Genomic DNA, 13267 nt, shown 5'->3' on the forward strand with positions numbered 1-13267 from the left:
TTTTTCACAAAGGGTTTATACTCCAAATATAGTCTTCATCATAAAAAATCAGGGGATTGTGTCACACCATCTTAACACTATCCTTAATGGTATCTTCAAAATTAAGGAAAAAAATCCATAAGATTCCAAATTGTTTATTAAAGAAAAGCCCTGATTGACGAAATGTTTCAGACCATGCCTGCCATATTTTTTAAAGAAAGGAAAATTTTAAATGTAACATGTGGAAGTCACTATATTAATTTAGTTATAAAATATATCTAGTAAAGAGCTGCTTCTAGGTATAATTTATACAGTTAATACATCCAACTATAAATCAAAAGCACTCACCGTGTGGTGTTTCTAGTGAAATTGTCCCACTCTCCATTAATTTTACTGACTGGAAATTCAGTCGAAGATTAAGCAGTTGATTTTTCAAGTAGTAACACAAATTCTCTTTTCTCTTAATGGAAGATGGTGAAAAAGGGTGTTTTCCACATTTCTGGCCTATGAGGAGAGACAAAGCAGTTTTATTGTACCGGATTGGAAAGACAATGCTCCCGTTTGGATAGGTTGGGTTTTTTTTGTTTGTTTTTTTGGTTTTTTTTAGTCACCTATACACATAGTGTAGAGGCTGAGAATTTTCTTATTCAAGGGAATTATAAAATATATATTTTTAATGGGGAAAATCTGCTATACTAAAAATATAAAAGCTATGTTGTCCCAATGTGTGAAATAATTGTGATTTGAAGTATTAGGGTCCATTATCCCCATAGAAACCCGCACACCTATCACAGGTTGGGTTTTGGTTTTTGATTTGGAAAATATGGACCCTATAATGCTCCATCGCACTCTGTCACCCAAAATGTCCCACAATAAAAGTGTGTGGTAACTCAATCTTCCCCATGGGAATTAGCCAACTCTGATGTTATGAGCAGGTCTCAGTCTAATTTTTTAAAGAGCTACTTGCCATATATTTCCCACCAGACAGTCTTAAAATTTATTGTGACCTTATACACCATATGAAAATTCAGGGTAGTATTGGTAGATCTTTCTTAATTCCAATAATCATCAAGCACCTTTTAAACACTGTTTACTAAATTATTAATCTCCTATTTTTTTTCAACATCTTTATTGGAGTAAATTGCTTTACAATGGTGTGTTAGTTTCTGCTGTATAACAAAGTGAATCAGCTATACATACACATATATCCCCATATCTCCTCCCTCTTGCGTCTCCCTCCCACCCTCCCTATCCCACCCCTCTAGGTGGTCACAAAAAACCAAGCTGATCTCCCTGTGCTATGCGGCTGCTTCCCACTCGGTACCTATTTTACATTTGGTAGTGTATCTCGTATTTTTAACATGGGCTTTTCTAAATTGTTTTCCTAAATCCTGGGAAAAGCACTCCAAAATGATATCTTGTGGAAAGAGAGCATAAACGTACAGCATACACACAAAATAAGTATTTGTAGTCCACTTTCAATTTATTCAAAATATACTCTTCTCTTCCAGTTAAAGGAGAAAATAATTACATATTCGGTTATCTTGAAATAATTAAAAGGTCATCAATTTCCTGTCATGGAAGTGATATGGTTTAATTACATTGTATAAATGTATTGACCAGGCCATGGGGGAGAGTATCCCCCTGAGAGGTTATTATCCTAACAACAATCTGACCTCCACTGAGTGGGATATAAGTGTGTACTTAGAGATTTGTGTATATGTGTGGATTTTAAAATAACTGTAGATTTGGGATTAGCAGATACAAGCTACTATATATAAAATAGTTAAATATAAGGTCCTACTGTATAGCACAGAGAACTATATTGAACATCTTGTAATAACCTATAATGAAAAAGAATATGAAAAAGAATATAACTATATGTATGACTGAATCACTTTGCTGTACACCTGAAACTAACACAATATTGTAAATCAACTCCTTCAGTTTTAAAAAAAAGAATCAAATAAATATAGCAGCATTTTATCTGAAACAACAATAGAAAATAAAAAATAAAATTGCATTTAGGGCAATTGTATTGAGATTAATTAAGGTTTGGTTTACTACCCAGAGTCCACAAGTCAAATATCATCCAGACTGACAATATAGGGTGAAAAGTAAGGACTCTAGAGTTCAAAATATAGGGAAGTCAGTTGAAAAAACAAAGGATTAGAGTAAAAAAATAATGACTATAGAGTCTCTGAATGGTAAAGCTGGTTGGAACCAGAGAGAGTTTAAGATTTGCTCATATTTTTCTATGAGAAAATAAAATACTTATTCATATAAATACAGAATTCATTTATATTAATGTATACAAACTTTCCCTTTGCAAGGACTTTCATCCCATCAGACTAACTATTGAAATTGGGCAAAGAAAATGGCCAATAAAAATGGCAATTAAATAGAATATCCCTCAAGGTAATCATATTTTCAGTTTCCCCTAATCTACCCTAAAACAGCTAAAAGGAACAAGTCTCTAAGCTGAAGGGTTCATTCTGATATCACCCAGTCACGAGTCTACATGAGCTAGGGAAAACCTACATAGTAAGTAGTGTGGAAAAACTCCATTGACTAGCTAGAATGTCAAAATGTAGTATTTCTACCCAAAAGTTTTGTTACAACAAGTGGTAGCATACAATAGTTTCCAATACAGAGAATTTCTTCAAAGTGAGGTCAATTAGAGTCTTAACACACCGTTATTAACACATGGATTAATAATTCACAAAACAGATTTTTCTCCTCTCTTTACCCCACATCACTCCATGCTTGAGGCTTAACAGATCGCTTGGATACCTCTACAAAGGCCGTTTCTGCTTCATTCATTTGATCCTGTGCACTGGTTGTCTGTTTCCTGGATGCCACTCCCCACCTCTCTCCCATCCCCACCCGGTAAACAGACTCAACTTGAAGATCAAAGTTCCTAGTAAAGCCCCCAGAGCTGGAGCTGGGCATTTCTTCCACTATTTACCGTATTTACCTCTAGCCATGCCTCAATTATGCAAAGCAGCACAGTAAGGAGTCAGCTCCCTGTTTTGTCACTTACCACCTTTGTGATCCTGAGGAAGCTTCCCAATCACCCAAGCCTTGGACTCCTTATGTGCAAAACTGGGATAATAACACATAACTGAAAAGTCTTACAACAACTAAAAGAGAGAATTTGTGAAAAGCCCAGCACAGCGCATGGCACACAGGGGCACTCAGCAAATGGTACACCTTCCACAAATCCCATCTCCCTTCTCCAGGGTTCCTTCCAATAACCCTGCAGCCCACCAGAGTGGGGACCCCGGGGACGATGCATCCTATGTTAGGTCAGCACCCTGCTTGCTGCCCCCTGAAGCCCTATGCAGACATGAAGTTTCCTCTGGGTTACAGCCTTCTCCTCCTCCTCTGTCTCCCCAGCTGATCCCAGCTTCCAACACAGAGACTGTGATCCACATCATCTGGGGTGAGGTCTGCAGTTGAGTAGTTTTTATTTTTTTAAACTTTAAAAGCTTTTATTTTATATTGGAGTATAATTGATTACAATGTTGTGTTAGTTTCAGGTGTACAGCAAAGTGATTCAGCTATACATATACATATATCGATTCTTTTTCAGATTCTTTTCCTATATAGGTTATTAAAGTATATTGAGTAGAGTTCCCTGTGTTATACAGTAGGTCCTTGTTGATTATTTTGTATATAGTAGTGTGTATCTGCTAATCCCAAGCTCTTAATTTATCACTCCCCCCAACCTTTCCCCTCTGGTAAACATAAGTTTGTTTTCTATGTCTGTGAGTCTGTTTCTGTTTTGTGTTTTGTTTTTCTTGGGGCGGGCTGGGATATTAACTTTCTTTTTTTAATTTCTATTTTATATTGGAGTATAGTTCATTTGCAGGGTTGTGTTAGCTTCAGGTGTACAGCAAAGTGATTCAGCTATATATATACATATATCTATTATTTTTCAGATTCTTTTCCCATATATGTTATTACAGAATATTGAGTATAGTTCCCTGTGCTATACAGTAGGCCCTTGTTGATTATCTATTTTATATATAGTAGTGTGCATATGTTAATCCCAACCCCTTAAAGCCCTATGTATACATGAAGTTTCCTCTGTGTTACAGCCTTCTCCTCCTTATCTGTCTCCCCAGCAGATTCCAGTTTCTGACACAGAGGTTGTGATTCACATCATCTGGGCTGGGGTCTGCAGTTGAGTATTTTTTAAACTCCTAGGAGTTATTCTAATGTGCAACCAGGATTGAAACCCAACACATCCTTCTGTGATCCCTCCACCTAACAGAGTCCCTCTCCAAATGTACTGTAATTGTTTGTTTCCTAGATGGCAACACCCTTCAAGGTCAGCACTGTGTTTCATTCAACTTCAAATCACTAAAATCTTAACACAATGTCGAGCATTTTGCAGACCCTCAAAATCTTAATAAGTAAATAAAAGGGTAAAATGTTGGATAAATGGCCCACCTTGCTAGTCCTCTTTTCTTTTCTGGAGAATGTGTATAATATTTCTCTTACTCACAAAGACACTGAAAAATTAAATCAAGTTTTTTTAAAAAAAAGCATATGTTGGGCTTCCCTAGTGGCGCAGTGGTTGAGAGTCTGCCTGCCAATGCAGGGGACACGGGTTCGAGCCCTGGTCTGGGAAGATCCCACATGCTGCGGAGCGACTAAGCCCGTGAGCCACAATTGCTGAGCCTGCGCATCTGGAGCCTGTGCTCTGCAACAAGAGAGGCCACCATAGTGAGAGGCCCGCGCACCGCGATGAAGAGTGGCCCCCACTTGCCGCAACTAGAGAAAGCCCTCGCACAGAAACGAAGACCCAACACAGCCATAAATAAATAAATAAATAAATAAATAAATAAATAAATAAATAAATAAATAAATAAATAATTAAAATAGCTTTACCTTTAAAAAAAAAAAAAAAGCATATGTTTGGGTGGGATGAATTGGGAGCTTGGGATTGACATATATACACCACTATATATAAAATAGATAACTAATGAGAACCTACTGTATAGCACAGGGAACTCTACTCGGTGCTCTGTGGTGACCCAAATAGGAAGGAAATCCAAAAAAGAGGGGATATATGTAACCATGTGGCTGATTCACTTTGCTGTACAGCAAAAACTGACACAACAGTGTAAAGCAAGTATACGCCAATAAAAAAATAAAGAGCATATGTTTAAATAAATATGTACTGTATAAAGCAAAAGCATTGCCAAATTCCAATAATATATGTTCATATTCACTTTATACAATAAGAAAGCTGAAAGTAGGAATGTTTGTGAAAACGTATCAGTTTAGTCATTCAAACGTCTCTCTTGAACTCATTTCTTTTTAATTTGTGGCTTTCAGCAGTAACCCTGGAAATAACTTCTTTAAAGTAGAATTCATGGTCGCGGTGACTTTGAACTCAGCTCACAGAGACTGATAGATGCTGAGCTAAACAGCATCTCACTTGAAACAAGACTGGCATGTGAAGCTATGGCCACAGAAGAAGAAGGATCACGTGAGCAGTCAGTGCCACTCCTGGCCCCGGAGCTGGATCAAATTCGAAAAAGCAGAACACAACCAGAATCTACTCTCTAAGCATCGTTCCTCAGGTAAGGCTTGGACACCTCCAACTCTGATCCCCCCACAGGGGACAATTCATACCTGAACGGTGCCCTGGGTGAGTCTATTACTGCTTTTAGGATGTGGGGAATAGCAGTATTCATTTCCAACTGGGTTCTTGACAAATTACCACAAACTTAGAGCCTCAAAAACTGATAGCAAAAACAGTCCACAGATTTATTCTCTAACAGTTCTGGAGGTCAGACATCCAGAATGAGTCTTAAGGGACTAAAATCAAGGTGTCAGCAGGGCCAGTTCCTTCTGGAGTCTCCAGGGGATAAGCTGTCCCTTGTCTCTTCCAGCTTCTGGTGGCTCCTGACAGCATCACTCCAATCTCTGCCTCTGTGGTCTCATCACATCCTCCTGCACGGTAGTCAAGTCCCCTTCTGCCTCCCCCTTAGGTTTACATTTGGAGCCACCTGGATAATTCAGGATAATCTCTGCATCTCCAGGTCCTTAACCATCACATCTACAAAGTCCTTCTTGCCATGGAAGATGACATTCACAGGTTCTGGAGATTAGGACGTGGACATCTTTAGGGGCCATTATTCAGCCTGTACAGACACATAACTGGATGAAAGTAAGATCTGTCCACAAATAATTATAATACAAGGCAACACATAAAGATGCTCTAAGAGAAGGACAGGTGAAGACATACAGAAGTAAGAGAGGAAATAAGTCCTTCCCACTAAGAAGGGTCAGGAAAGGCCCTGTGGGCTGTAGGATTTGACCTGGTCTTGAGAGATGGGAAGACTCTGGAAAAAGTAAAACTCAAAATACGTCAGTAAAAAAGTCAATAATCGATACTCATTCTTCCTGTGGTGTGCACATACGCATACACACACACAGTAAAATAAACCAAAACAATTTTTTGAAAAAGAATGATTGGGAGTATTCTGGACCCTTCAGCCAATGGTATAAATTGATACCAATGGTATCAGTTGTGACCAAGGGTATAAATCGATATTATATAAAATATTGAAATTCTGGAACAAGGTTAAACTGAAATCTACAGAACACAATAGTCAAGGAACTGGCTATCTTACTGCATACATATATATTATGTATGGTAAAATAAATATTTTAAATAAATGAGAAAGGGGTAAGTCATTTCATAAATAAATCCCCCTGGAACAATTGATTATTTGATGAAAAAAATCTATTTAGATTCTCACCTAAAATCGTTCACCAAAAAATATAAATTCCAAGGGAACTTTAAAATTAAATATAATATATCAATATATAAGAAATCAAGAAGAAAAAACTTTTTAAATTTACCATCATTGGAGGAGGTACAATTTACTAAAAGTAAGATGAAAACATTATTATATGTTACTAAGTTTAAATTTTAAGCTTCTCTTCAATCAAAATAAATAAATAGAACAAAATTAAAAGGCAAACATCATATTTGGGGAAAAATAGTCACAGGAAATACTATCTAGACAAAGTACTAATATCATTATATATATAAAAAGGTTAATCAAATTGAATTTTAAAATACTGAAGCTCCAATGGATAAATTGACAGAGGATGTGAATAGGCAATTTCCAAAAAGGAAATATAACTAATCAACAAATGTGTGGAAAATGTTTTCCTTCACTAGTAATCAAGGAATGGGACATTAAAATAACAATGAAGTAAACTTTGACCCCTATCAAATTAGCAAAGATTTTTTTAAAAATAATAATTTCCACTGCTGATGAGGGGACTGTGAAAAAGGTACTCTCAAATATTGCTGATATTTTGGTATAATCCTTTTGCAAAGCAATTTGGCAAAGAGCCTTGCAATGTTTATACTCTCTAACTCAGCAAGTCCACTTTTGAGAATGGAGCCTAAGAAAGTAATTCTGAATATTCAGAAGCACTATCTATAAAAAGAAAAGAAAAAAATCAGAAGTAATCTAAATACCAGATACAAACACAGTTTTTACATAAATTGTGTATATTCATTTCATTAATTATAATGTAACTTTTAAAAATTATATTTCTAAAGAATATGCAATATATGGAAAATATAAGCATTACAATGTTAAATGAAAAAAAGAGTAGGATAGAAATAGTATATACATGATCTTTCCATTTAGAATGAAAACAAATAGAATAAAGATTAGATATAAATACAAAAAAATATTAACAGTGTCTGTCTTTGGATAGTGAAACCATGGATGAAATAGATAGATAATAGATAGATGGATAGATATTTGTTGGTTTTAATTATAAGATATCCTTTTGTCATCATTGTCAAACTCTTACAGTTTGTCACATAAAGCTTCATTAAAAACTAATTTTAAATGCCCCCAATTAAACTTTTTTCCTACTGAAAATTTTCAGGAAATAAATTTTTTCCATTTTTTAAAAATAAAAACCGGTTTTTGTTTTTAATTTTTTTTGTTGTCTGTATGTAAATAACACAAGAATTACAAATTTAGAATCTCCTTCAAGAGAATACCCAGACCACTTTCCTTCTAAGACAATAGTTATCTGGTACAGCATTTTAAATCTCCATTGATTACACCATAACCCTCATAAAGTGTTTCTACTTGCTCATAACTTCTCCCATAAGCTCTGAAATTCAAATAAGTTATGCAGTTTTTTTAAAATTCTAATCTAGGTTTTGATACATATCTGTCTAGAGATAAAAGCTAAGTTGATTTCATGTCTTTAAAAAGACCCTCAAATATTACATGTGCTTCTAATCTCATTAGCAATTAGTTTTTAAACTGTTTGCTCATTGAACGTAACATTTGCAGATAATTTTAAGAAATGATTTTTCAAATTGCTTTAATAAATTCATCAAATGACTCCCCACTGTTGGATTTGGCAAAAATGGAGTTTGAGGTTGAGGAAAAGAAGGGATGCAGGCCCAAGAGCCCAGACAATCCGGGAGCCAGAAACCAGTGGCCCAGCAAGATGCCTGGTCACATCCAGAACCCAGGAGCCACTTGGCACTGGGAACGAAATGCACCCTTCTGTCTTGGACACCAGACCTGGGATGCAGCCAAGAACGGGGCTTGCCTTGGGGGACTTTCAGGAACCTTCCTGCACCAGCCCTGCCCCTTCTCTCGCTGGAGCTCTCCCCTCTGCTGGGGAGTAGCCAGCCATGCAGAGCAGCGTCCAGGCCCTCTCGGGAGCCCTGCTGCCACGGACCAGGCAAGGAGCCCTGGTCAAACGTGACATTGCCTTTAGGACACAAGGAAGACTTGAATATCTCCCTGAACTTCTCTTGCCTGGTTTGTAGCCGTGTTGGATCAGGCCGGAAGCTGTGACCTCCTGATACACAGTGTCTAGACAGTATGACATCCAAACCACATCAGCAGACCTCATCTCCTCATCAAAAATGTCAACATTCTGGAATTGCCCCATCCAGAATTGTAGCCGCTAGCCACATAAAGCCATTTAACGTTAACTTTAAATTTATTAAAATTAAATAAAACTTAAAATGCAGTTCCTCTGTTGCAAAAGCCATAGTTCAAGTTCAGCCAGAGGTGTCTGGTGGCTGCCACCTCAGACAACACAGGTCTAGACCATTCCCACCATCACAGAAAGGCCCACGGGGCAGCACTGTTCCAGAACATACTGGCTCTAGCAGGGAGTCAACGGGCCCACTTCCCCCATTTCTAAGACAGTAAAACTTAGAGGATCTGACTCGAAAAAAAAAAAAAAAAAAAAAAAACACAGGGAAGAAGCTCAAATGCTGTCACCATTTAATTAATTAATTAAAATTTGCCTTCAGCCCCATCCATATAAAATAAACTCCTGACTGTGGTCAGCGGTTACATGCAGACTTTGTCATTTTGCTTACTGACTACACATTTTCATTGATCAATTCTAAATTGGATTATTGTTAGTTTTAAAAGCGCCTGAGCAGCAGAAAGTGGCCATGTGGCAGGCAAAGGGGAGATTGATAGCAGAATAAACAGGGAAAGTGACAAGATTCGAGGCTGAATTGATCACTGTCAGCGGGTCCGTGGTCAGCTGTCTGCCCTTTAGTGCCCAAAGTAAACATCAGAATAATGTTTAGACAAACACATTTGATTTTTGAGGTAATGGGTATGTCAACTAAATGACAAACCTTAGAAAGGTCAAAGGGATAGCCATTTTTCAGACTCTTTCAACCATTAATCGTTGATTTTGGTAACAGTGCTCTGGTAGGCGGAGCGGGGAGAGAACGTCGACTTGTGTGTGCTGTGTGATGCTCCAGACAGACCTCCCCAGGATTCACCTGGTCGTCAAAATAAAATGCTGTTGTAAGCGAAGAGCTCCTCCTTTGTAAATGGCACTCAGCATCTCAGTTGTCCAAAGACAATCCAAAATGCAGCAATCTTATTAATCCTTTGAAGGGACTCAGTCCATCAGCACCCACTAAAATCATATTTCTGTGGCCTGTTATCTACAGTAAAACAAAGCACAGCAAATCCATTCCTAATCATCCATTAGCCTCTGAGAAATTTATAACATTGTTCCAAACACAGGAAATCACTGGTGAATCACAAGTATCCGAAATTATAGTTTGGTACAATTCACCACTTGCTGGGTCGTTTTTAATGTGATTTTTTTCCCTTTGAAATATCATACATTAACTATGACTTACAAGGCCAATCAGCACTGATGGTGACTATTGCGAGAGTCCCAAATTCACCTGGCTTATCTGATCACACAAAGCATTTTTTTTCTTTTGCCTAGAGGGATGTGACAGATGAAACTGGATGGGAATGGAATGTAGGTAGAGATGTTCCTGCCTCCAGAAGGAGCTGAGCATGACCCTGCTTCTCACAGAAGAATGTCACGGTGTTCTTGTGTGCTGGCAGTTGCTGCATGCAAATCATAATTTATCAATCTATTGAAATTATGTCACTTGCCAAAATGTTAGGACTCTCTAAACTCATCAAGCACATCAATGTACACAGGAAGTCAGAGAAATGTGAAGTGTGTATTTGAGTCCTACCTGTAAACATACGTGCCATGGCATGGAGTATACATCCCTCAGATAAAATAGTGTAATGAGTAGGAAGCATAAACCATATAGAGGTCTATTGTTTTGCTGTGTAAAATTCCAGCAAACTCACTGTGCAGCTTGGGTACTTAGGAAATAAGTCTTTGAATATATCTGCAGAGTGGGAGTGTCTTAGTCAGCTTCAGTGCCATAACAAAATACTTAGAGTGAGTGGCTTGAACAATAAAACTTTATTTTCTCATAGCTCTCAAGTCTAGAAGTCCAAGATCAAGGAGCCAGCATGGTCAGTTTCTGGTGGGAGCTCTCTTCCTGGATTGTAGACAGCTGCCTTCCTGCTGTGTCCTCACAGGGCAGGGAGAGAGAGAGAGAGAGGGAGAGAGGGAGAAAGGGAGAAAGCAAGCTCTTTAGAGTCTCTTTTAATAAGGTCACTAATCCTACCATAAAGGCCCCATCCTCATGACCTCATCTAAACCTAATGACCTCCCAAAGGCCCCACCTCTGAATACCATCACGTTGGAGGTCAGGGCTTCAACATATGAATGTGGGGGGCACACAATCAGTCCATAGCAGGAGGCATGAGGTTATCAGCTTATGGAGGTGGATGTTACTGATGTTCACCAATTTCTAGTTCTTGTCTATTTCTAGTGATGTCTTCATTACACTTCTCCATACCCTTGGAATTAAGTTTGGCCATGTCATTAGTCATGGCTAATGAAATATGAGGCATGTCACTTCCAGGCTAAAACATGTCACTGCTGTTGCTCAGCTCTCCTGTCATCTCTTACGCTATCAAGGTAAGCCCTGAGCCCCTTGTGATGGCGTCATAGGTGGTATTCTAGTTACCATGCTGCAGAAGAGCTGAGCAGCTTAAAAAAAGCATTGACTTATATTCATGGATGCTGTGGGTCAAGAATTTGAACAGGGTAAAAAGAGGATGACTTGTCAATGCTCCATTGTATCTGAGGCTGGGAAGTCAATGGCTAATGTCTAGAATCATCTGAAGGCTTGTTCATTCACATATCTGGTGCTGGGGAAGATGATTCAAAGGCTAAGACTGCCACCTTGAGTGCCCACTGTAGACTCTCTAAGTGGTGGGGACTTGCTCACAAACGGCAACATCAAGGCAGTCAGATTTCATACATGGTGGCCCAGGGCTCCAGCAAAGAAGGCAGAAACTACATGGTCTTTTGAAGCCAGCTTGGAAGCCACACATATTACATCAGGTATACGCTATTAGCTGAAGTATCAATAAGCTGGCCCAGGTTCAAGGAGAGGGGACACATATACCATCTCTCCACCAGAGGAGTGTCAAAGAACGTGTGTGCATGGCTGGAGTCGGTGGGGAGGGGACTTTTTAAGACCACTACTGAGGGTGTGGAATGCCTGTTTGGAGCAGAGCCCCACTGCCCTTCCACAAAACCATGTGGAATAATAATAAATTCTTACAGTGTTAAGCCACTGAGGTTTTGGTGGCATCTGTCCATGCCCAACCCAAATAGAATATCTCCTTAAGTCCTCAAAGAGTTAATGAGCTTCCTCCATAAATATCAAATTAACCAAAACAGGAAAGGCTTCTGCTTCAGAGGAGTATAGCTCCAGTACTAAATTCATGCTTCAAAAGCAATCAGGTTGGAGTGTATAACTGAGTTACTTTGTTGTACAACAGAGATTGGCACAGAATTGTAAATCAATTGTACTTCAATAAAAAAATTTTTTATAAAAAATAAAAGTAATCAGGCTACGCAACTTTAAACCAACATCCCCCAAACTGTGTTTGGAGGAACACAATATATATGTCCAATTTTTTAGCAAGAAAACAGAGGTTCCCAATAAAGCCACAGTAGCATGTACCTGCCCCAGGTACCTGCCCCCAACTGCTTGTTAAGTGGCCGTGTCAAACATCGCAGATCAGTCGCAACACTGACCGTCAAACAATCCTCTCCTGAGTCCCAAAAACTACTTTCTCTAAGATTCATTCTAGTATAGTTCCTCTCCAAACCCACATTATGTTTGTATCTTTGTGTATGTAAATTCCTGTCTTTGGTCTACTTTGGTGCAGAGGAGAGAGTATGGGTTTGAATTATACTATTTGACCAGTTATTTCCAATAAGTATGTCAAAGTATAATTCTATGTCTAAAGTTGAACTAAAAGCTGGATTGCGGGGTGAGGGATCTACTGAAGACTTGTTAGCAAAGGCTAAGATCTGAAGTAGCTTTTCATCTCCCTAGGGAGGCAAGATGGGCACACAAAACCATATTAGTCACCTGATCGTGTATGATAAGGACATTATCAGAGTCACGAGAAAGGAGATGAGAATTGGTTAAAGTAGAAGGATACAGCTTTAGAGAGGGAACTGGATTCAGCTTGTCTTTGCAAGGAAGACAGATTGGACTGTAAGGGGAGGAGAAAGAATGCACAGAATGTGTAGAGGCAAGAATGCTCAGGGGAGGATCTGGTGCAAGGAAGAAACCAGACAGCTGGACTATGTACAGTGTCCTCACAAAGCATCAAGTTATCAAAGTTATTGATACTTCCAAAGTCATTGTGATCCAGTGGAGAACCTGACTCAGCCCACTTCCCAAGGGCTTCAGACCAGATGGAAAACTAGGTTCCTCTTATTTTATTCTATGACCTGGAGCAGCTTGAAAAAAGCAAGAAAAGTCAAGAGCCTGGGAGGAGGTGGGCTGTGAAACAGAAGGTCCTGGGCACAAATCCAACTCTGCTTC

At 38.6% G+C, this 13267-nt stretch overlaps 1 protein-coding gene across 6 annotated transcripts in view; it reads right to left on the reverse strand.

The window, feature by feature from the left end:
• The window catches only part of SETD4 (SET domain containing 4), a 423911-nt gene that overhangs the window by 7655 nt on the left and 402989 nt on the right, over positions 1–13267 (reverse strand). For all 6 annotated transcript variants that reach the window (XR_011074349.1, XR_011074350.1, XR_011074348.1 and 3 more), the window contains one exon: positions 328–483. The gene's annotated coding sequence lies outside the window, so the exon portion shown is untranslated. The remainder of the gene's footprint in view (positions 1–327; positions 484–13267) is intronic.

Source organism: Eschrichtius robustus, chromosome 6, assembly GCF_028021215.1.
Source record: "Eschrichtius robustus isolate mEscRob2 chromosome 6, mEscRob2.pri, whole genome shotgun sequence".
NCBI lineage: Eukaryota > Metazoa > Chordata > Mammalia > Artiodactyla > Eschrichtiidae > Eschrichtius > Eschrichtius robustus.